Source organism: Nicotiana sylvestris, chromosome 7 (assembly GCF_000393655.2).
Source record: "Nicotiana sylvestris chromosome 7, ASM39365v2, whole genome shotgun sequence".
NCBI classification, from domain to species: Eukaryota; Viridiplantae; Streptophyta; class Magnoliopsida; order Solanales; family Solanaceae; genus Nicotiana; species Nicotiana sylvestris.
The window spans coordinates 172,996,235-173,020,058 of NC_091063.1; the positions used below are offsets into that span (position 1 = coordinate 172,996,235).

At 37.5% G+C, this 23,824-nt stretch overlaps 1 long non-coding RNA gene across 2 annotated transcripts; it reads left to right on the forward strand.

Moving 5' to 3' along the window:
* Positions 1-3,701: 3,701 nt before the first annotated feature.
* Positions 3,702-8,993, forward strand: LOC104229049 (uncharacterized). Of its 2 annotated transcripts, XR_711507.2 has the most exons (4): positions 3,702-4,112; positions 4,200-4,284; positions 6,545-6,677; positions 8,863-8,993. It is a non-coding gene; the product is annotated as an uncharacterized lncRNA (long non-coding RNA). The 2 variants fall into 2 exon arrangements; XR_011401175.1 differs by lacking the exons at positions 6,545-6,677; positions 8,863-8,993 and adding an exon at positions 4,382-4,679.
* The last annotated feature ends 14,831 nt before the right edge of the window (positions 8,994-23,824 follow it).

A 23,824-nucleotide genomic window follows, 5' to 3' on the forward strand; every position in this document is an offset into this window, starting at 1 on the left:
GGGTAAATGCGTCCCTTGAGGCCATCCGCCGAGTGTACCGGCTGCCAGTATTCACTGGGGATAGAGATACTTACATTGCTTATCATAGCCCAACTATCAGGTGGGCACCGATTCTTGAAGCAATATGTGTGCCTAACAGGGAGCATATATGGATAAAACATCGGATCACATTGAACTCACGGTCTCTCATTTGGGAGGCTAAGTGTTGGCTCACTATTTTCAACAACCGTTTGGTGCCCTCCAGTAACACTACTGATGTCAATGGGGCACGAGCAGCAGCTATCTACTGTTTTATGACCCACCAGGATTTTGATGTCGCCAAGCTCCTTCATGATGAGATATTCATTCGCTCCCCAGAAGTACTCAAAGGGTTTTACTTCCCCTCTCTGGTTACCAAGTTGTGCCGTGCTGCACGAGTTCCTGAAAATCCCAGGGTAGATGGGAAATTGCCATTGAAAGCCCCATTCTGGGCTAGCAAAATCAGAGTTGGGAGAGAGCCGGTAGTGATAGTTGATGATGATGATGAGTCTGATGAGGATGCTGCTACCCCACCACCGCCGAGAGCTGATGAAGCGGGTTCATCACAGGCCCGCCGAAGTACCCGCATGACAGCCCTGGAGCAAGATATGGCTGGCCTCTGCACTTCGATCACTGACCTGGGCACTAGAGTTGACAATTTGACTACTCAACATGCCAAGTCGGAGAAAAATATCATGGGCTGACTCCGGGCACTAGGACGAGCGTGTCATCTCGATCCTGACATCATATCTGATCAGGATTGAGCATTAGGGAAGTCCCCTTACCTTACTCTACTTTATATTCGTTGACATGGGGACATGCCAAAGCTTTAAATGTAGGGTGGGGGATGGTTGTTGTTGTACAATTGTATAACTTTATATGGTATTTTTTGTTTGTTTTGTTTGGTATTGTTGGTTTATGTTAGTTAACTTCGACTTGACCCGAAGACGGACACGTCTCGACGGGTCACTTGAGGGATATAAGTCGAACAAAAAAAAAAGATTTTCGTTTGATTAGGTAGTGTCACTACAAAAAAGGTGATTTTAGCGGCAATTATTTAGTGGCAATAGCTTAATTGCCACTAAAGTATACAATAAAGGTAAAATATTAGCAGCCAAATAATATTAGTCAGCAATAAGTATATTTTTAGTGGCAATTCAAGAGAATAGCCTGCAAAATTTTTGTTTTTACTTTTTCTCTTCCCTCCAATTTATTTTTCGCTCTAAATATTTTCCCTCCTATATAATTTAACACTCCAATTTTTCTATAAAAATACTACCAATCTCATTGTAATTTATACTTCAAGCTACGACTCTTCCATAAGCTTGGCAAAGTTCCAGGAGTAAGGAAACCTAACATTGCAAATTGTCTTCAACAAACAAAATTCTTCATAGGTTGTAGGAATGATTTTGATTAATCTCTTTATTTCTAATTCTATATTTTTAATTATCTCTTTACACACTTTCTATCTCTATCTATATCTTTTAGAATTTAGGGTTCAATGGTTATGACAACAGAAAGATTGAACCTTTTTGACTCAATACCTAAAAACCCAACTCAATTGTTTTCCCCTTATTTGCACCTTTCTTCGCTAAATCTCATGTTTTATTGTTTTGGTATTCTTTGTGCTTAAAACCATAGTAGACTTTAGCTCTTTCTATAAGATATTGTTTGTTAAGAATGTGTTGACTGCCACTGGATAGCTTTTGCTCTATGTTTTTACATGTGTTTATTAAGGCATATGATGAAAATTTCGTCTCCTGGGACTGTCATTCATGATAACTACTAAGATCATCCTATTTCTCAAATTTATTCCTAATCTTTTTTATTTTTATTTTGCTGAAATATAATTGAATTGACAAATTGAGTGTTGAGGGTGGAGAAAAATTTATGTTTTGAATTATCATGTTGGTAGTTGTTTATGCCCGTGGAATACTTTACTGCATTTTGTATTCATTCTCAGAACAATTTCTTCTGGCTAGATAGACTGAGTCTCATTATTGAATTTGTGTGATTATTCTAGGTGAACATCCACTACTAGCAATTTAAAGATCTTTGTTATGAAGGAACTCTTTCCTGTTGATTTCATCATAGTGAACTTCATTCTTAATGATTATCGTCTTGAAGTTATACCAAGTTCAAGTCGTCTTTTGGATTTGGTAATACGTTAATCTTCTTTAATTTTTAAGTAGTGAAATTTGCATTTTTATGGGGATTTTATATCAGTTATTAGAATAGAAACATATCTTTTTTGAAAGAAGTAGTTATTCTGGCTTTGTTATATGATGAATCTGGATCAACGTGTTTGTGTGTAAAAAGATCGGTTAGGATGGAGTTCTTGAGAAATAGGTGTTAGATCATGATTATCTAATCCTTAAAGCTATTTAAATTTAAATCATGAACTTATACTCGTTGGTGCTCGAAAAAAAAGATGGCATACACTACAGCCATTGATTTGCTTTTGTAGAGTAGTTTTATCTCTTATTTTGTCTGCTTCTTCCATGTTTCTTAATTCACTAAGAATTTTTCTCCCTTTTACTAATTATTTTTAGTTCTTACAATAATAGCAGAAAGAAAAGGAATATCTTGAATGTCATGGACTTTCCTATAAATAAAAGATGGATGTATTGTGATAGAGTTAGTAAAGATTACTTGGACAAAGTAGAAAATTTTATAAACTATGCCTTTTCTAGAAAACAAGGTGGAGAAAAAATTACATGTCCTTGTATGAAATGTGTGCTTATCTATCAAGTAAATTGGGGTGCAACATATTATCATCTTGTAGTTAATGGTATTATGCCGTCATATGATGAGGATGCATGTCACAAGGTTTTGTGTGTGTGCGCACAGATCGCTATTTATTTGTTTTTAATAGTTTGAGACGAGGATGATGCTTCCTCCTATTTTGCATATGACCTACTGGTCTGTTGGAGCTAATCTGGTACTAGTATAAGGTAATGCAGCTAGATAATTCCTTCATCTTGGAAAAGGAACTATGAAAACTAGAGGCCGCAACCGACTGGTAATTAAACAAGATGATGATGGAGATATACGGCCTTATATTGAGCAATTGATGGATGGTCAAAACTACTCTGCAACCCAACTATATATTGAGCAGTTGATGGATAATCAGAACTATACTGAAGCCGAAGCACATGACGGTCAATCTAATGAGCCGAATACTTCTGCCGGTGGCACTGAAAATCAACATAATGATGAATCAGGTTATATTTTTCTCTGGGTTTATTTTCAGATTTTAGTTATGTGAAACTTTGGTTAATCTATTTGTGTATATAGTTGTATGGTCTAGAAGGTGATCTTCTTACAGATTTGTTCTGAAGTTACATGTTTTGGTTAAGATTTATCACTTTTGAATATTTTTGGTTCAGATTTAGTATCCCTTCTTTAATGGAAAGTAAGGCTTGAAAATCAGTTCCATTACTACTTGTAACTTTAATTCATGAGAGGTGAACATGCATGGCAAGAAGGTTAGATGAAAGCATAGGAAAAAATTACATTGGAATCTTGTTGTTTAGTCATTTTATGTATTTGTTATTTTTCTTTTTCATTCGTGGACTAAGAACAGAGAAAGTGATCCTTTCTATAGCAGAATTAATATGAATTCCTGATGAGCTTTGATGCACTTGGAAGTTTAAATGTATTTCTGCCAACAGAAAGTCAATGAAAATTGTTCACTTTTCCTTTTTTAAGTGCAACGATTTCTGACCATTTCTAAATTCTACTAACCAATCTCCTCGTAGTGTTGCTTGAGAAGGCGATCTACATTCCCACGTGTTGATAAATAAAAAAAGTGGGTATGTTTGTGGTTTAGGACTTGGTCCTACTCCATATGTTCTATGGGTTATAGATCTTCCTTAGAAAATATTATTGCAGAGGATTCATCTAGCGAGACTGTAAAAAGGTTCGAATAGGAGATAACCGAGTTAAAGGAGAAACACAATGAAGAAATGAATTTGATGAAATAAAATCAGGAGAGGATACAATCAGAATTATTCCAAATGAGACAATTCATGCGCAAATATGCTCCTAATGAACCTATGCGTCAAAATATCAATGGCACCTCAACTGAACAGGTAACTCGATTTTATAAATTTTAGACATTTTTAATGAAAATTTAATCCAATAAAAGTATCGTTAACTAGTATGTTAATATTTATCAGGTTCCTGACGCCAATAGTGACCATGAACGAGTACCACAAATATCAAGGATACCTAGTGTTGCTGAAAATACTTTACCTTCTCACGGTATTACTCATATTTATCCTTCGGCCCTACTATTTGAGTTTTCTACTATTTGAGTTTTTCTCCTCGGATTTATATTAATTTGTTGTTTTATTTGTAGACAAGAGGGTTTGCTCTGATGGTAAGCAACCTCCACTTCCAACCAAGAGGTTGTGAGTTCGAGTCTCCCAAGAGCAAGGTGGGAAGTTCTTGGAGGGAAGGATGCCGGGTGTCTATTTGGAAACAGCCTCTCTACCTCAGGGTAGGGGTAAGGTCTGCGTACACACTACCCTCCCCAGACCCCACTAAGTGGGATTATACTGGTTTGTTGTTGTTGTTGTTATTTTATTTGTACTTACCTTAGTGATATAAGTTACCACTTATATGGAACTTAGCAAGAACACATGGTAGTTGCTACACGAGGCCACTATCCCAATTTTCTAGGCTTTTATCCATATCTTTTTATTTAATTTCATCTAGGTTGTCACAATACAGAAATACAACTGAGGACATAATGCATCACACATATTGTTCTTATAAAAAGGAAAATTTCAAGAGTTTTATCAATGTATTACTACATAGTGAAAAGATTATTTATATATCCAGTTAAATGAGCCCAAAGGTAAATTAAGATTCAGGAATTACAAGCTTGAGAAAAGTCCAGAAGCATGATCATTTTGGGCAACCAATAGTCTGATACAGTATCTTGAGCATGGCATGGGTTTGTATTTACCGAGTACATTTCAATTTCTTTACACTTCTGGTTTTAGTAATTTCTTCTCTTGTTCTTTGCTAGACGCCTTCCATTCTGTGGATTCAAAATTTCAATATGATTATAAGACTAATCATTGTAATGTCCTTTAGTATCATGTTCTTGATTATATATAACTTTAGCATTCTGAGTTTGCATTTCTCAACGTACACGAATCCTTAAAGTACATCAACAATATTTTCTGAATGTGCTGATTAATCTAAAACTAAAAATTGTTCGAGTTGCTTCCTGGTCCAAATCAGCTAATACTTTCAAGCTTCTAAAAATTTTAAGTACAATATTAGGTAGTCTTCTAACACGTGCTTGTTGGGAATTCCAATGATAGATAAAACTACTATAGGAGAAGCTAGTTACGCCTAGATGCATCTTGCACTGGAATTGTGGAAATAAGCAACATATTAGATTTTTCTCTCCTGACTATACACTTCTAGTGCATAATGCAGTTATGTGAATTGTTAAGATACTATCTCTTTTACAATTGAAAGAGTATGTACTAGTCACATACTAGTGTAACCCTTCCCTTTGTTGTGTAGATTTTTCTTGATTTTACAATGACTTATGTGGGAACCAAAACGATATATCCCATGTAGTAAACTTATCCTTGCTTCTTGTGGCTATTTTTTCATCATATATAATGTGATTTCTTAAAATAAAATTTCAAGGAGAATGATGATTTGCTGATATACTAGAAGCTAATATAGAGAACCTTAAAATTTAGTAAGTTCTCGTACATAATTAAAAGATTAAGGCATTATCTCTTTTGTTGGAAGTTCTCGTACATTAAATTTTTTTGTTTCCAGGAAATTTTCTACGAGACTTGTATTGATATAGAAGATTCATGTAGCTCATATCTACTAGCTAACATGTTTTACGTCTTGTGGTAGTTATGTTTAGATATAACTTCATATTAATCGTGTGAAGATTTCATGAGTTTCTTGTTGCAATGGTCCATATAACTTAGTCTTGAAATTGTGGTTATTATTAAGTTCTTATCAGAAACCAATTATTCTTAAGTTAGCTGTAGTTTCTAGAGAAATTTAATTTCAACTATTTGTGATACATACGGGCCTAAAGCACTCACTTCAATCTTGTCCTGCAGTGTATGACTAAGCCTAAGATTTTATCGAGGTTAAGGTACATAATTTTCTGTCACCTATTTGAGAGGTTCATTAATAGTGTGTAACCATAGTCTAGTATCCATGTTTAAGAAAAAGAACTTGGCAATTATTACATTTGCTAATGAACTTGGTGCGCAACTTCCTTTTGCTTCTCCAAGCTAATAGAATGCTTTTGAATTATTATTTTTTTCTTCTCGATCATAACAAAGAAAAAACTCCATTTCATTGTTTGCACATCCATTTCTCTTGCCTATTGTTCCATCTAGTTATTTCTGCTTATAAATGTTAGGTGAGGGATTTGACTGAATAAGATTATGACGGTGATGTAGTCTTCAAGATATTTTTTCACATTATATTTCATCTTTTAACACTTTTTTTTTTAATATAATTTCAGGCCATACAATATGATATTTGATAATTTAGCGGGTGGAAGATTTCAATATTATGAAAAGTTGCTGAAATTATTTGAAGACTATCATTCGTCAGGATCAGTTACATAATAACATTAGCTATTTCGTTCAAACAATGTAAGTTTAAATTTTAAGTTAATGTGACGTTGATATTTTTGATTAGTACTTCCTTTTGTTTGTTAAGATTCAGTGGGATATATTATGTTTTTCTGGATTATTATTGATACGTTTTGTTGTTTGGATCATATTTTGGACGAATGTAGTAACTATATTAATGGTGGCTAAATTATTTATATTACAACTTGTGACTTTTAGCTCTAATTTAATTGGATATACCGGCTATATAAATGGACGATAAAAGAGCAAATTAATACGTTTCCACAAGGATATTATAGCCATTATAATTATTGGAAAACAATTATTGTTAAAGATATTGACTTTTAGCGACAATTTAGTTGAATATATTAGCCGTTAAAATGGACACTAAAAGGGCAAATTAAGATGTTTTTAGAAGGATACTACAACAATTCTAATTGCTTCAAAACAATTGCCATTAAAGATACGAACTTCTAGCGACAATTATTTTAAATTTAGTGGCTATATAAAAAGACCCTAAAGGAGCATAGTTAGCAGTTCTTGGATTGGATTTAACAGCCATCATAATTGCCGCAAACAATTGCCGTTAAAACTAATGGTTTTTAGCGGCAATAAGTTATACCTTTTACTAGCTTTTATGAGAATGGCCGCTAAAGGCTTTGTCGACGCCAACATCAATGGCTAAATATCAATGGCCGGTAAAAGATATAGCGGCTATTGTTATTGCCGCTAAAGCTGTTTCTAATTACCGCTAAAGCCCTTTTTTGTTGTAGTGTGTATCAACTCCCCCTTAGTTTTTCTTTAAATCATGGTTCTTTTCCAAGGGTTTCTATTTGAACCGGGTGTAGTTAGTTTTTCTTTTTAGTTTAGGAAGTCTTGGGCGAGAAACAAAAAATGGAAATAGGGACCCTTAACTCTATGGTACCTTGAATAAAGACTGCTTTAGCGTGACACTTAGACTCTTTAGTTGACTCAAAGAAGGCCTTAAATTGTGTGTTCCTGAATGGCTCAAGTACTTAGAACAGAGTGTCTGATAATTCTAACTGAATTGAGTCATGTGCCGTGTGTGAGTGAGGTTTTCTGTATTCTGTGTTAACATTCAATGCCTAGAACTTGCCCTGTGTGTGTGTGCGCAAAGCGAAATGGTAGCCCTGTTTAGTCTGGAAAGTGATATAGACGTTTCTTTGTTTAACCCTTCTATGTATGCTTGTTCCCACCTAAATGTGTATACCAAAGTCAACCCCGTTGAGCCTATAAGCCTATTTTCCTTGGCAACCACATTGCAAGCCTAACCCGAGTTTAAATAGCCTATCTTGTTGAACCCTATCACCTTTGAGAAGCACTTAAGTGTAACGGATATGGAAAAATATAAGTGTGGGGTGGTTGGTTGGGCTGTTAAGTGGAATTAAGGGGACAAAAAGAAAAAAAAAAGTGCACTGGCTGATAAACAATATGAGAGGCCACCAGAAAAAAAAAAAGAAGCCTCAAAGTGGTGGCAGCTATTAAAAGAAAAATGTGCTTAAGAAAAAATAAGGGGTTAACACAATAATGTAATGGTGTAAGGAAGGTGTGATAAAGTGAAGAGCTTAAAAGTATACAATGTAGTGTAGTGCTTAGGGAGGTGTAGTCACTATACCCAGATGTATCATACCCGTCCCACAACCAACATTACAATCAAATAAAGTCCTACTTGATTCTAGACCGAATGAGCTCGATTAGTTGAGTATTACACTACGGGCAAACCTATGGTGTGTTGTTTGTGTCATAAGAATTTGTTCTGAGGATGAGTAAAATGTTGTATTCGAATTCCTCAGTGTGTGGTTTTTAAATGATATAAGTCTCTTTTGTAGTGAGTAGGCACATGATTCATGAAGGGAAGGTAAGTCTGAACCTCTGACTAAGAGTAGGAGAGCTGTTTAGGGGTATTGCTTAGCTAGAAAGGAGTCCACTTTTGAGGCGAGGAGGTTGCGCTGAAGTAGTCCATCCATGTAAACTATTCTTGGTATAGGGAGTAGGGAAGTGACCCAATGACGATTAGACCTATAGAGTGTGGTTTGCTGCTAGAGGACTAGCAACAATTTAAGTGTGGGGTATTGATAATCGGTTATATAGACGCTATTTACACTCTAAATATACCATACTTTATTGTTATTTTAATGGCTAAATGATAACAAAATACTCTAATTGGTGTTCTTTTGCTTTGCAGGGACTAATCCAAGTTAGAAAGAGACTATGAAGTGCTTTGGAGTCAATAATGTGGATATAAGGCCAATAAAGAAGAACCCAAATGAAAATAAGCAAGAAAGAGGCAAATGAGGACTGGGCAAGATGCCACCGCGACCGCGGTCGACCGCAGCTAGACTGCGGTAGGCCAAGCAAGTGAAGGTGAATAGTTGTGTTTCGCCGTAGCCACGGTCGACTGTGTAACTGCCCAAAAGTTTTGGGACTAAAAGGTAAATCGGGGGAAACTTATCCTAATCCTTTATAAACTCAAAAAACTCGCCCAAGCAAAGGGGAAACTTGTTTTTAGACTGAATTGGAGGCAAGAACAAGTGTGAGAAGAGCAATCAACCACTAGAGTTTTTCAATCTTCTCTTTATTATTTCAATTACACATTATGAATACTTTTGTAGTTTTATCTTGCTTTGCTATGAGTAGCTAATTCCATAGTCTAGGGTTTTGATGGAACCTATTGAAGGACATGTTATGTTAATATAGTTTGTCCGGTTTAATCTCTATTTGTTCAACTACGTTCTTGTTGTAGTTAATTGATAGGATCCTCAATTAGCTGTGCCTATTTAGTATGCATTACTCGGGAAAGAGTGCATATTTAGGTAATTGTTGAACAACACCACTCCCAAAGTATATGAGGGATAAATAACTGAGGGTTTAAAGGCGGGATTAGGGATAATGAAGCCTTGGGTGCGATCTAAAGTGAGTTGTATTAAAAGCTAGCTAGCGTAACTCGAGAGAGTGCGTCTAGTAAATTGTCGTGATTACTCGGGAGATATTTACGGTAATAAGAGTGCTCATGATCGATAATGACGGTTAGGCAAAGCTATGTGAAACATAACAGGAAGGGCTTCCATCAATAGGGAAAATCACAGCCTTAGATCCTTCTCTTAATTGTTTACAACTTAATCAAAGTTACTCTTTAGTTACTTAATTGATGTCAGTTATAGTTTGTAAAAATATCATCAATTGTTATTCAAAATGTTTAGGAAGTTGATTACGTAGAATTTAGTGAGTCTAACAAGAATAATTGATAAGTTAATTCTTTGTGGGTTCGACTATAGGCTAAATACTCATATTATATTTGCAACGTCCGCTTGTCCTTTTTATAAGGCATAGTTGGGCGTGATCAATATCCTCCTCCTAACTCGGAGTAGCTCCTGCAAAGCATAAAAACCTCAATTAGAGCATTTTGTTATCATTTAGCACTTAAAACATCAATAAAGTATGGTTAACTTAGAGCATAAATAACATCTACATCACATAATATAGGCTACTATTAATGTGGTTCATTAAACCTTGGAAGTTTGAGGGTGCATTGTGTCACACCTCCTTTTTCCGACCCCGCGAAGGGCGAAGGGAGTTTTTCCAATTAAAGGACAATCGAAACGGGATTGGTTTAATTATTTCAGAGTCGCCACTTGGGAGATTTAGGGTGTCCCAAGTCACCAATTTTAATACCGAATCGAGGAAAAGAATGACTCTATATTACAGTCTGCGTACCAGAAATCCGGATAAGGAATTCTGTTAACCCGGGAGAAGGTGTTAGGCATTCCCGAGTTCCGTGGTTCTAGCACGGTCGCTCAACTGTTATATTCGGCTTATTTATCTGATTTTTAATACAATTATGAACCATGTGCAAATTTTATCTTTTACCGCTTTATTATTATAATTATTATTTTTTAGGAATGTGAACATCGCTTAAAACATATCTTTGGATTGTGTCACATGAAATGCACCCACAATACGAAACATATTTTATTTGATGTTTTAGGATTTAGATTTGGGTCGCATGAAATGCGCATCCGAGTTTAAGAAGGTAAAATTAATTAAATCGCGCCTAAAGAGTCTAACGCGTCATTATCTTTTGGGAAGGAAGTGAAATTCACTAAACAATCCATCCCAAATTCTAAGTAATTTTTTTTAAAATAATTAAATAAATAAATGAGATTGGAGAATCCTATACATTTGTATTATTTACATCTATTTATTTTTAGCGAAATCCTTTAATAATATCCTTTAATGACAACCTTTTTATTATTACTAAGTTTTTTATAAATATAAAATCAATATCTACATTCTTGAAAATGACATATTAAATAGAAGAGAAAAACAGATATTAACAGAAAGTAATAAAATTATAATCATAAATACAACATGGAATTATCGAAAAGTAAAAAAATAAAAAAAAACTAATTATCCCATAGTTGGATTAAAATTCAAATTATTAGTAAGACTTAAGCTTATTGAAACTAATTATTTACAAATACTGAAAATTGAAAGAAATAAAAATAAAAACTTGAGTACTAAATCATATTTCTAAAAATTTAAACAATTTAACATTAACTAACTTTGTTTTAATTCATCATGTCCTAATACTTGTTTGCAAACTAATTCATGTTATAACTGAAATTGACTACATGATTCGGATTAACTTATCGTTGACGAAAAACCTTATGAATAAGGAACTTAGTTAATTTTTGCCAAACTGATTCAATAACGCCATTTTTACGTTATTTCTTCTATTTTTTTTTATTTAAACAATTTTAATTAATAATCAGGTTTAAATATATTTCCTAATAATCTGGTAAAGACGTTATTTAATATGTCGCTATAATATGCCTAGTTATGCCGATGACAGTGATTTACGGAATAATAATACATGAATAACCTAAATACAATACAAAAAATTAAATTAAACTAAATTAAAAATTTAACACTCCATTCTTCATTTCAGCTTACAAAATGCCAAAATTACAGTTGTGTACCTGATATTGTCAATATAAGAAGAAGAAAGTCAGCAACGTAATACGTAACACAGCAACAGCAACAATAACCAGCAATAACCAGTCAACGAAAATCCCAGTGACAGCTTTGAAAAATTCAAAATAAAATCCAGGAATGCCGAAAATAATGGACAGAAACCAAAGGAAATTTTCAGATTTTTGAAAGGCTAGTTAATCTTCAACCCTTAATTTCTACACCTGTATACCAGAATATTTATCAGGTGTGTACTACTTTCTCTTCTAATTTTCAATTTTTTTTCTTTGTATGTTTTTCTTTTCTTGAGAGTTTCAAGTTTTTTTTTTCGGAATAAATGTTCAGCTTTTTTTTCAATCTCTTTTTTTCTGTCTCCCTTTCTCTTGTGTTCAAGACTTCACATATATATATCCCATCCCATAAATCAATTAAAATCAATCCCTTTCTCTACCAAACCCATTATCTTCCCACTCATCCCCATTACATTAAATAAATATATCACACCACCCCATTATATTTTGTCCCCCATGCTTTATTTAAAATAATGCAAGATTCCCCTTTAATTTAAATCTTGTCCCCCCTTTATATTAAATAATCATATCACAACCCACCCCATTTCATTTTGTCCCCCATGCTTCAAATAAACAATTTCAAAAATGTACAATTCCTAAACTACCCCTTCCGACCTTACTGAAATTACCAAACTACCCCTGAACGTATTACAAATTTACCAAACTACCCATCAGCTATAACACATCAATTAATCAAACTTAACCAAAATATAGACAATATGATCAATTTCTAACAATGTTCAAACAACAATATGAACACGGATGAACATCATAACAACAATATCACATGAACATGATTTTAACAACATTTCAACAACAAATCACATGAACACAAATTGAACAACAAAGAACAACTAAAATTTGATTGAACAATATTTTAGCAACAAACAATCCTATTTTCGGATTCAACAACAACAAACAAAGTATGAAGATTTCTAAATTCAATCATATTGAACTTAAAATCAACTCTAACAACATTACAACAAACAATTCTTATATTAAACTTTAAACAAGATTATGAGAACAATTCAAGCAATAATCATAAATGGTAAACAAGAAATCAAACTATACAAAAATTCGGATTCAAGATCATCAAAACAAAGTATGAACATGAATGAATCTATTTTAAGACAACAAAACATGACGGATTAAACGATTAAAACAATATATTCCTTTAATACAACTAAATTCTTTAAACAAATAACAAGATCGACGAAGAAACAATTATGAACTTAAACTTGAACTTAACAATATTAACAATTTCTAACAATACATAAACACATGAAATAAATTGAAGAAATAGTTGATTAAATTTCAATTTGAATCTAACAAACATCAAACTAACAAATACTTACTTAAACAATAATACAAACATGAAATAAACATGAAAACAACTAATTAAACTTTTATTTTGAAATCTGAAAATTAATTTAACAAACAACATGAACATGAACAAAACCAAAAAAATCAAATATCTAACCATAGACATGAACAAAGCAAACATTCGCCGATTTTAGATTCGAAAAATATCAAAACAAAATAACAGACGAAATAAAATTTAAAAACTACTAACCGGATTGAAACGACAAACAACGACCAAACAAACAATGAATCTTGACGAGCCTCGACCAAAGCTCGAACCAACGATGAATAAAATGAGCAGACCACGATGAACTTGGCCATGGAAGCAACGGAGACGCGATAGAAGGCGATGAACAGTGATGAACGGAGGTAGCTGGAGCTTCGACGAGAAGCAGGAGCTTCAACGAGCAGCAGTAGCTTCGACGAGCAGCAGTAGAAGAAGGCTGAAGCAGAAGCAGCGGGGAGCAAAATGGCTGCGTCAATGGCGGGTCCGGGCAGCAGCTGCGACGGAGAAGCAGCAGCATGGTCTTCTTGGTCGATGATGAAGCAGTGGCGACGGGGAAGATGAAAGCAGATATCGCAGCAGCATGAAGTGAGGAAGAAGCAGCGGCAACGTGGGTTACACCATAACGAAGACGATGAAGCAAAGGCAACGATGGTTAGAGCTCGACGAAGATGATGAAGCCAAAACAACGATGGTGTTATGGTGGAGCTGGGGACGGCATGGTCGCAACTGAGGACGACAGGCGAAGCTATGGGAGGCAGCCATGGATGGGGTGTGAGGAAAACTTGGAGAAGAAGAAGCAAAGGGAGGGGGGGCGGATGTGTTCTTTAGGTTTTTTAGGGTTTTTGTTTTTTTTTTCTTTTGTTTTGTTTTGTTTTTGTTTTTGTAAAAATGAAAGACAAAAGGGGGTTTGGGTCTTTTGGGTTATGGACTGGGTCGACCCGGTTCGAAATGGACTGGGTCGTAGGGAAGATTGGGCCATTTTTTAGGCTTGTGGCTTAAATTTGAAGAAGAGGCCCAATTCCGACTTTCTTTATATTTTCGCTCTTTTTTCTTCTTTTATTTCTCTAAAACTAAATTATAAAAATACTTAAACTATTATTAAGAATTAAATTAAGTTATAAAAGCGCAAATTAACTCCCAATAACAATTAACGCACAATTAAGTAATAATTAAGCATAAAATTGTATATTTGGACATTAAATGCTAAAAATGCAAACGATGCTTATTTTTGTAATTTTTAATTTTTTGTAAACAAATTTAATTAGTAACAATTATAGAATTAAATCCTACATGCAAATGCGACATATTTTTGTATTTTTTATTAATTTAACAAATAAACACGCACAGACAAATACAAATAATTATTCAAAATATCACAAAATATTACCAAATTGCACACCAAAGAAAAATCATTTTATTTTTGAATTTTTGGGAGTAATTCTCATATTGGGCAAAAATCACGTGCTTACAGCTGCCCCTCTTTGCCCGGAGACACGAAGGGTTTTCGTGCAAAGATAAAGCGAGCGATTTTTGCCCATCCGAGTACTCTGTTGAAGCATTTTTTGAAAAAGATTTGACCGAACCTTTGCTTCAAAGGTTTCCTACATATCCTGGGCTAAACAGGAATCAGGTCAATGTAGTTCGGGAAGTCTTGGTAGCTGGGACTACCATGGGACTGCAATGTTACTGCTGTTGCATGCTACTTTTACTGTTTGCTGACCTCCTTATTACACCATGCTTAAAAAAATAAGAAGCTAGACTAAGCTAGAAATTACAGAATCTTATCTGTTTTCCCCCTTTGCTCCGGTTGCCTTGCTTTTTGTCGGTTTGTGTTTCCTCTGGTGCCTTTTTACCAAGACTTCTGGCCCTTGTTTTTTTTTTAAATACCAGTTTTCGTCATTTTGTTCGGTCCGCTGGGGACATGGCTTTCTTCATTAAGCTTTTTGGATGTTCCTCTTGGGACACGATTATCTTCATCAGATTCATCAAGACGCGTCTTTTCTTTCTTTTGACTCATGCGCTTGAATTTGCGCTGGGACTTCTTGTTGCCACCTTCTGCCTTCCGGTGTTGGGATTTTTATTGTTTCCTGCTGGGGATTCTTGTTGTAACCTTCTGCCTTCCGGTGGGGTTACTGACTTCAAAATCTGCAGTATAAGACTGAAAAGTATTCCTCTCGTTATACAGGTGGGTGACCTAGAAATGGAAAACTGAAATGTATGCCCGCATTATACTGGTGGGCGACCTAGAATATGGAATGAACAGACAAAATGTATTCCCTCATTATACTAGTGGGCGACCTAGAACTGAAATGTATTCCCGCATTATACTGGTGGGCGACCTAGAACTTAAATGTATTCCCGCATTTTACTGGTGGGTGACCTAGAACTTAAAAGTATTCCCGCATTATACTGGTGGGTGACCTAGAACTTAATGTATTCCCGCATTTTACTGGTGGGCGACCTAGAACTGAAACGTATTCCCGCATTATACTGGTGGGCGACCTAGAACTGAAATGTATTCCCGCATTATACTGGTGGGCGACCTAGAACTGAAATGTATTCCCGCATTATACTGGTGGGCGACCTAGAACTTAAATGTATTCCCGCATTTTACTGGTGGGCGACCTAGAACTTAAAAATATTCCCGCATTATACTGGTGGGCGACCTAGAACTTAAATGTATTCCCGCATTATACTGGTGGGCGACCTAGAACTTAAAAATATTCCCGCATTATACTGGTGGGCGACCTAGAACTTAAAAGTATTCCCGCATTATACTGGTGGGCGACCTAGAACTTAAATGTATTCCCGCATTATACTGGTGGGCGACCTAGAACATGAAATGAAAAGATAAATGCATACCCGCATTATACTGGTGGGCGACCTAGAACTTAAATGTATTCCCGCATTTTACTGGTGGGCGACCTAGAACATGAAATGAAAAGATAAATGCATACCCGCATTATACTGGTGGGCGACCTAGAACATGAAATGAAAACATAAATGTATACCCGCATTATACTGGTGGGTGACCTAGAACATGAAATGAAAAGATAAATGCATACCCGCATTATACTGGTGGGCGACCTAGAACATGAAATGAAAACATAAATGTATACCCGCATTATACTGGTGGGTGACCTAGAACTTAAATGTATTCCCGCATTTTACTGGTGGGTGACCTAGAACTTAAAAGTATTCCCGCATTATACTGGTGGGCGACCTAGAACTTAAATGTATTCCCGCATTTTACTGGTGGGCGACCTAGAACATGAAATGAAAAGATAAATGCATACCCGCATTATACTGGTGGGCGACCTAGAACTTAAATGTATTCCCGCATTTTACTGGTGGGCGACCTAGAACATGAAATGAAAAGATAAATGCATACCCGCATTATACTGGTGGGCGACCTAGAACATGAAATGAAAACATAAATGTATACCCGCATTATACTGGTGGGTGACCTAGAACATGAAATGAAAAGATAAATGCATACCCGCATTATACTGGTGGGCGACCTAGAACATGAAATGAAAACATAAATGTATACCCGCATTATACTGGTGGGTGACCTAGAACATGAAATGAAAACATAAATGTATACCCGCATTATACTGGTGGGTGACCTAGAACATGTAATGAAAAGACAGAAATGCTTGCCCGCATTATACTGGTGGGTGACCTAGAACATGAAATGAAAACATAAAATGTATTCCCGCATTATACTGGTGGGCGCCTAATTGGTAAAGAATAATTTGAATTTGTTTCCTCGATTCTCCGAGAAAATTTCCACTTGTGGCAGAAAATTTTCTGCCCCAATTCTGGCGATCTTTCTTATGGCGTATCTTTAGGCCATCATCAACACTTTATTTTCCTGTTCAAATCAAAGAAAATTTAGTTAGTTTTTTTTTTTTTTTTTTTTAATTATGGCGAGTGGTCATGTCACTCCTGATGGGGATGATTGTTCCCTTTCCCTTATTCTTGTTCGGCGTTCTCAAAACTTGTTGGGGATGATGTTATTTGCTGGGGATAACATTCTGCTGGGGATGGTTTTTCCATTTATCCCTTCACCATTTTGTATCTCAAAAATTTCTGGAGGTTATTTTGCCGAAGAGGGATTTTCCTTTCTTCCCTTCCCCTTCTGTGTTGTCTGACCACCTCGGAACTTGGTCGATATTCGGTCGCAGTACTCTGGGGATCGTCTTGGAACTTGGCTTACAATTTCCTCAACATGTTTTTTTTTTTTTTTTTCCGGCTCTTCCCCGTACTTTCCTTGACATTTTAAGACAGTATTATTCGGCCTAGCAACCAACGTCTTTTGTCTTATTGCTTTGTCTCTTGCCTGCCCTTTTCACATTTTATGTTGTACCATTTTGGCAACTGGTAGTAAGCTCTGAAAGACCTTCCTTAAAACATAAATTTCTAGAAAAATTCTTTTAAACAAAGAAATGAAAAGATAGAGAAAGAGAAAATCTTTCTGAACAAATGATGGGGAAAAAAAATGAACTTATCTGGGTGATATAACTAATTCCAACGATCATGTTGTGCATTCCGGATTAATCAACCCAGTCTATTTGTGTCGATCAAACTTTCTGATGTCTTCACTTGCTGGGGATAAATAGGTGCCCAATTCTTCGCAAAATACGGATCTTTTCCGTCAATCTATCTTGTCGCCTTATAGTGCCCTTCGCGGGGTTTTCACTAACAAGGCTCTCTCATTTCTCACAACTCCCGTCGCCTTATGGTGCCTGTGAAGGTTTTCACCGATAAGACTCTCTCATTTTGTATTTCTCAGCTTACGTCGCCTTATGGCGCCTGTGAAGGTTTTCGCCGATAAGACTCTCTCATCTTATTTTCTCAGCTTGGGATTGGAGTGTTGCCGATAAGATTTATCTCTGCCGGGAATTCTTTTGGCTATAAATTCTTTCAATTCATGATCCTCATTCAGTCAGGGACCGATGTTTTATTCTTGGTTTTCATTTGCCTATCTTAACACCTCTCGGATACTGATCGGGAGGTCTTTTTTGGATATAATATAGGTTTTAGAAGAAAAGGATATAAAATTCAAAATAACTTTGATGGGTAAAGTATTACAACTCTTGGAATCAAACTCCTTTTTTTTTCTTTTTTTTTTCAAAATTTAGAAACATAATTTCTGCCCCAGTTTTCTTACTTGGGGATTTTTCTTTTGATTTTTTTTTTATTACCTTATGACCGAGCCGTGAGGCGCCTACGTATCCTCTTTGAGGAATCAGGTCGAACGTAGTTCACTGACTCCTTTATTTTCTTGCGACCTTCAAAAAGTTTTTTTTTTCCATACATTTATTAATGATTCCAAGAGAGGGGTATAAAAAGATAAGTATGGCTCAAAGGGGTAAAGCAAAGGTTAAAAGTGTTTGGATAGAAGAAAGAATTGCCTCCGTCATTTCATTATCCGATAAGCACTAAGTACAAACAAACAAATAAACAACAAAAGAAATTACACATAATATCTTTTGACTGCATCAGAATTGATAGCCATGTCGACGCATCTTCCTTCAACATCCGTCAGACGTAAAGCGCCATTGGATAATACTCTGGTCACAATATACGGCCCTTGCCAATTCGGGGCGAACTTGCCTTTTGCCTCAATCTGATGTGGGAGGATCCGTTTCAATACTTGTTGCCCTACTTCAAATTTTCTGGGGCGCACCTTCTTATTGTATGCTCTTGCCATTCTCTTTTGATACAACTGGCCATGACATACTGCTGCCAATCTTTTTTCATCCATTAAACTCAGCTGCTCTAGTCGGGTTTTGACCCATTCATCATCGTCAATCCCGGCCTCAGCGATAATTCGAAGGGAAGGAATTTCAACTTCTGCTGGTATTACTGCTTCGGTTCCGTATACCAACAAATAAGGAGTCGCACCTATTGAAGTACGAACAGTAGTGCGGTATCCTAACAACGCAAATGGTAGCTTTTCATGCCATTGTCTGGATCCTTCAATCATTTTCCTCAATATCTTCTTTATATTTTTGTTGGCTGCCTCAACTGCTCCATTCGCCTTGGGCCGATACGGGGTGGAATTACGGTGTGTAATCTTAAACTGTTCACATACTTCTCTCATCAAGTTGCTGTTAAGATTAGCACCATTGTCCGTGATTATTATATTTGGGATCCCAAATCTACAAATGATATGGGAATGGACGAAATCCACCACTGCCTTCTTGGTTACAGACTTAAAAGTTTTGGCTTCAACCCACTTAGTGAAATAATCGATGGCTACCAGAATGAACCTGTGACCGTTCGAAGCTGCCGGCTCGATAGGCCCAATGACATCCATGCCCCATGCTACAAATGGCCATGGTGCGGACATTGTGTGCAATTCCATTGGTGGAGAATGAATCAGATCTCCGTGTATCTGACACTGATGGCATTTTCGTACGAAACTGATACAATCATGCTCCATACTGAGCCAATAATATCCCGCTCGCAGAATCTTCTTTGCCAACACATATCCGCTCATATGGGGCCCACAGACTCCAGCATGTACCTCTGTCATCACTATCGTGGCTTGACCTGCATCAATACATCTCAGCAATCCCAGATCTGGGGTTCTTTTGTACAACATTCCTCCACTGAGGAAAAATCCATTTGCCAGTCGTCGAATGGCTCTCTTTTGATCTCCGGTTGCCTGCTCCGGGTATATCCCCATCCTGAGGTATTCCTTGATATCATAAAACCATGGCTCGCCATCCATTTCTTCTTCTATTATGTTGCAGTAGGCATGCTGATCACGAACCTGAATATACAATGGGTCAACATGGATTTTGTCTGGATGGTGCAACATCGATGCTAAAGTGGCCAAAGCATCGGCAACCTCATTGTGAACTCTCGGGATGTGTCTGAACTCCACTGATCGAAATCGCTTGCTCAGATCGTGCAAACATTGTCGATATGGTATAAGCTTCAAATCCCGTGTTTCCCATTCACCCTGGATCTGATGTACTAGGAGGTCCGAGTCTCCCAAGACCAAGACGTCCTGAACATCCATGTCTGCAGCCAATCGTAGGCCCAAAATACATGCCTCATATTCAGCCATGTTGTTAGTACAATAGAAACGTAGCTGAGCTGTAACAGGATAGTGATGTTCCTGTTTCTGAAATAAGTACTGCTCCTACTCCAACTCCTTTTGCATTAGCAGCCCCGTCAAAGAAAAGCTTCCACCCTGGCTCCTCATTCAGTTCTAACTCCTCTATATGTATCACTTCTTCATCAGGAAAATACGTCCTCAAAGGCTCGTATTCTTCATCAATAGGATTCTCAGCCAAGTGATCGGCCAATGCTTGAGCTTTCATGGCCGTCCTCGTCACATAGACAATGTCGAACTCTGTGAGTAATATCTGCCATTTTGCCAATCTTCCTGTGGGCATAGGCTTCTGGAAAATATACTTTAATGGATCCAGACGTGAAATAAGGTAAGTAGTATGTGACGACAGATAATGCTTAAACTTCTGTGCTACCCAAGTTAGAGCACAACATGTCTTCTCAAGTTGAGTGTACTTATTCTCATAGACTGTAAACTTCTTGCTGAGATAATAGATGGCTTGCTCTTTTCTTCCTGTGATGTCGTGTTGACCCAACACGCAACCAAACGAATGATCCAGGACCGTTAGATAAAGGATTAATGGCCTCCCCGACTCAGGTGGAACCAATACAGGTGGATTGGATAAATAACCTTTGATCTGGTCAAATGCCTCCTGACATTCTGCCGTCCATTCTATCGCGGCATCTTTCCTCAGCAATCGAAAGATGGGTTCACAAGTTGTTGTGAGCTGAGCGATGAATCTGCTGATATAGTTCAATCTTCCCAACAGACTCATTACTTCTGTTTTATTCCTTGGTGGCGGCAATTCCTGGATGGATTTGATCTTTGACGGATCCAACTCAATGCCTCGCCGACTGACGATAAATCCTAACAGCTTTCCAGATGGAACACCAAATGCACATTTGGCTGGGTTGAGCTTAATGTCGTACCTTCGAAGCCTTTGGAAAAACTTCCTAAGGTCTGCTACGTGGTCTTCCTGATGCTTGGATTTGATGATCACATCATCTACGTACACTTCGATCTCTTTGTGTATCATATCATGGAACACAGTAGTCATTGCTCTCATGTATGTTGCCCCAGCGTTCTTCAAACCGAATGGCATTACCCGATAACAATAAGTCCCCCATGGCGTAATGAAAGCTGTTTTCTCTGCATCTTCTTCATCCATCAAAATCTGATGATACCCAGCGTAGCAATCCACAAAGGAGCCGATTTCTCGCCCGGCGCAATTGTCGATCAAGATATGGATATTGGGCAATGGAAAGTTATCCTTTGGGCTTGCCCTGTTCAGATTACGGTAGTCGACGCATACCCTGATCTTCCCATCTTTCTTTGGTACTGGCACTACATTAGCCAACCAATCAGGATATCGAGAGACCCGAATAACCTTTGCTTGCAGTTGCTTGGTTACTTCTTCTTTAATCTTCACACTCATATCTGTCTTGAACTTCCTCAGTTTCTGCTTGACGGGGAGGCATGTCGGGTCAATGGGTAATTTGTGAACCACTAGCTTGGTGCTTAAACCCGGCATGTCGTCATACGACCATGCAAAAACATCTTTAAACTCAATGAGTGCTTTGATTAATTCTTCCCTGATGCTAGGCTCAATGTGGATGCTGATTTTGGTTTCTCGGACATTATCCGCATCCCCTAGATTTACAGCCTCGGTGTCATTCATATTAGGCTTGGGTTTCTCTTCAAATTGGCATAGTTCTCGGTTTATTTCTTCGAAGGCTTTATCCTCATCATATTCAGACTCATCGTCATAATCGATCTCTTGTATCATTAAATCAGAGTCAGATTGATTTATTAGACTAGGTCGAAGATCCGTCGTGCATGCCATGTCATTAGAACCAGTAAAAAGAGAACTGTTCAGAAAGAGAAAAGAATAAAACAAAATTAAAATGAGACAAGAAAAGAATTTTATTAAAATGCGGGATAACAGGGTTCACACTTTTACAAGATAAAATGAGATTTGGATTACACCCTGAATAATCCGAAAAATAAAAAAGCAAAAATCAAAGCCTACTACCAGGACTCTCCCCGAGTAGGAAGAGGAGTAACCGTCCAATTGTTGGTTTTGGCTTCAGGCCCCATAAACTGTATGTCTGTTCCACTGGAACCCTCTCCGACTTCTACCATATTGACATTAGTGAACAATCTTTCGAAACTCTGATTCAGATCCCCGTCAATCCCAATCAATCGCCCGAGAACTTTCGGGACTGGTGACCCCTTGGCGCTTGCTCTAACAAAAGATCTTGAGAGACGTGGCACAGGTTTGGGAAGAAACCAAACTTTCTTCTTCATTTTCCGAGCTCGTTTTACATCTGCCGCAGTCGGTTTGAACCCCAACCCAAAGGTCTCCAAATTCTTGGGCAAGGAAACAGGTTGAACAATTCCCTGAAGTTCAGCTCCCAAGCCTTTTCCTGGCATAAACCCATTACCCAGCATTTCTGAAACCATCATAACCGTTGCGGAAGCTATCCTAGGATGCTGAATGATTTCACCCTCGGGGAACTTGTTTGCCGACACTGCATCAAAAATCTGGTAGACCCAGGGACCTTTGTCATCATTGGTCTCTATGAAGGGTACAATGGCGCCTCCTACGGTGCACGCAGTGTCCTCGCCGTGCAACACGACCTCTTGTCTATCCCACTCGAACTTGACCATCTGATGCAAGGTGGATGGCACTGCTTTGGCTGCATGGATCCACGGTCGTCCCAACAGAAAGTTATAAGATACCGTAGCATCTAATACCTGGAATTCCATGGTAAACTGGACTGGACCGATGGTCAACTCAAGTATAATATCCCCCACGGTGGCTGTTCCATTTCCGTCAAATCCTCGGACGCAAATGCTATTCTTTTGGATTCTTCCGTGGTCGATCTTCAATTGGTTCAGGGTGGATAATGGACAAATATTGGCACTTGAGCCGTTATCCACTAATGCCCGAGTAACTGCCGAATCTTCACATTTGACAGTTAGGTAGAGAGCTTTATTATGCTCCGTGCCCTCCACTGGCAGATCATCATCTGAAAATGTTACCCTGTTCACCTCGAAAATTTTGTTGGCAATCGTTTCCAGGTGATTTACAGAAATCTCATTGGGCACATGAGCTTCATTCAGTATCTTCATCAGGGCCCGACGATGTTCATCCGAATGGATTAATAATGATAGCAGTGAGATCTGGGCCGGTGTTTTCTTCAATTGTTCGACCACGGAGTAATCCTGCACTTTCATCTTCTTTAAGAAATCCTCAGCTTCTTCTTCTGACACAGGTTTCTTTATTGCAGCTGGATTGGGTCTTCTCAACTCTGCCGGAGCAAAACACCGTCCTGATCGAGTCAGTCCCTGCGCCTCACAACTATTCTCCTCCACTTGTTGTCCCTTGTACATCACCACTGCCTTCTCATACTTCCAAGGCACAGCCTTGCTATCCATCATTGGTGTTTGGACTACTGGTTTTATGATGACCGGTTCCCTACAGACCCCTTTCACAACAACCACGGGTGCAGATGATGCTCCCGTTATTACCAACTTGGCTGGTTCTGGTTTCCTTGTAGCGGCAGATGGATTCTTCCCCAATATCACCACTGGCTTGACATCTTCCCCCTTCAACTGTACCCCTGCTTCCTCATTGATC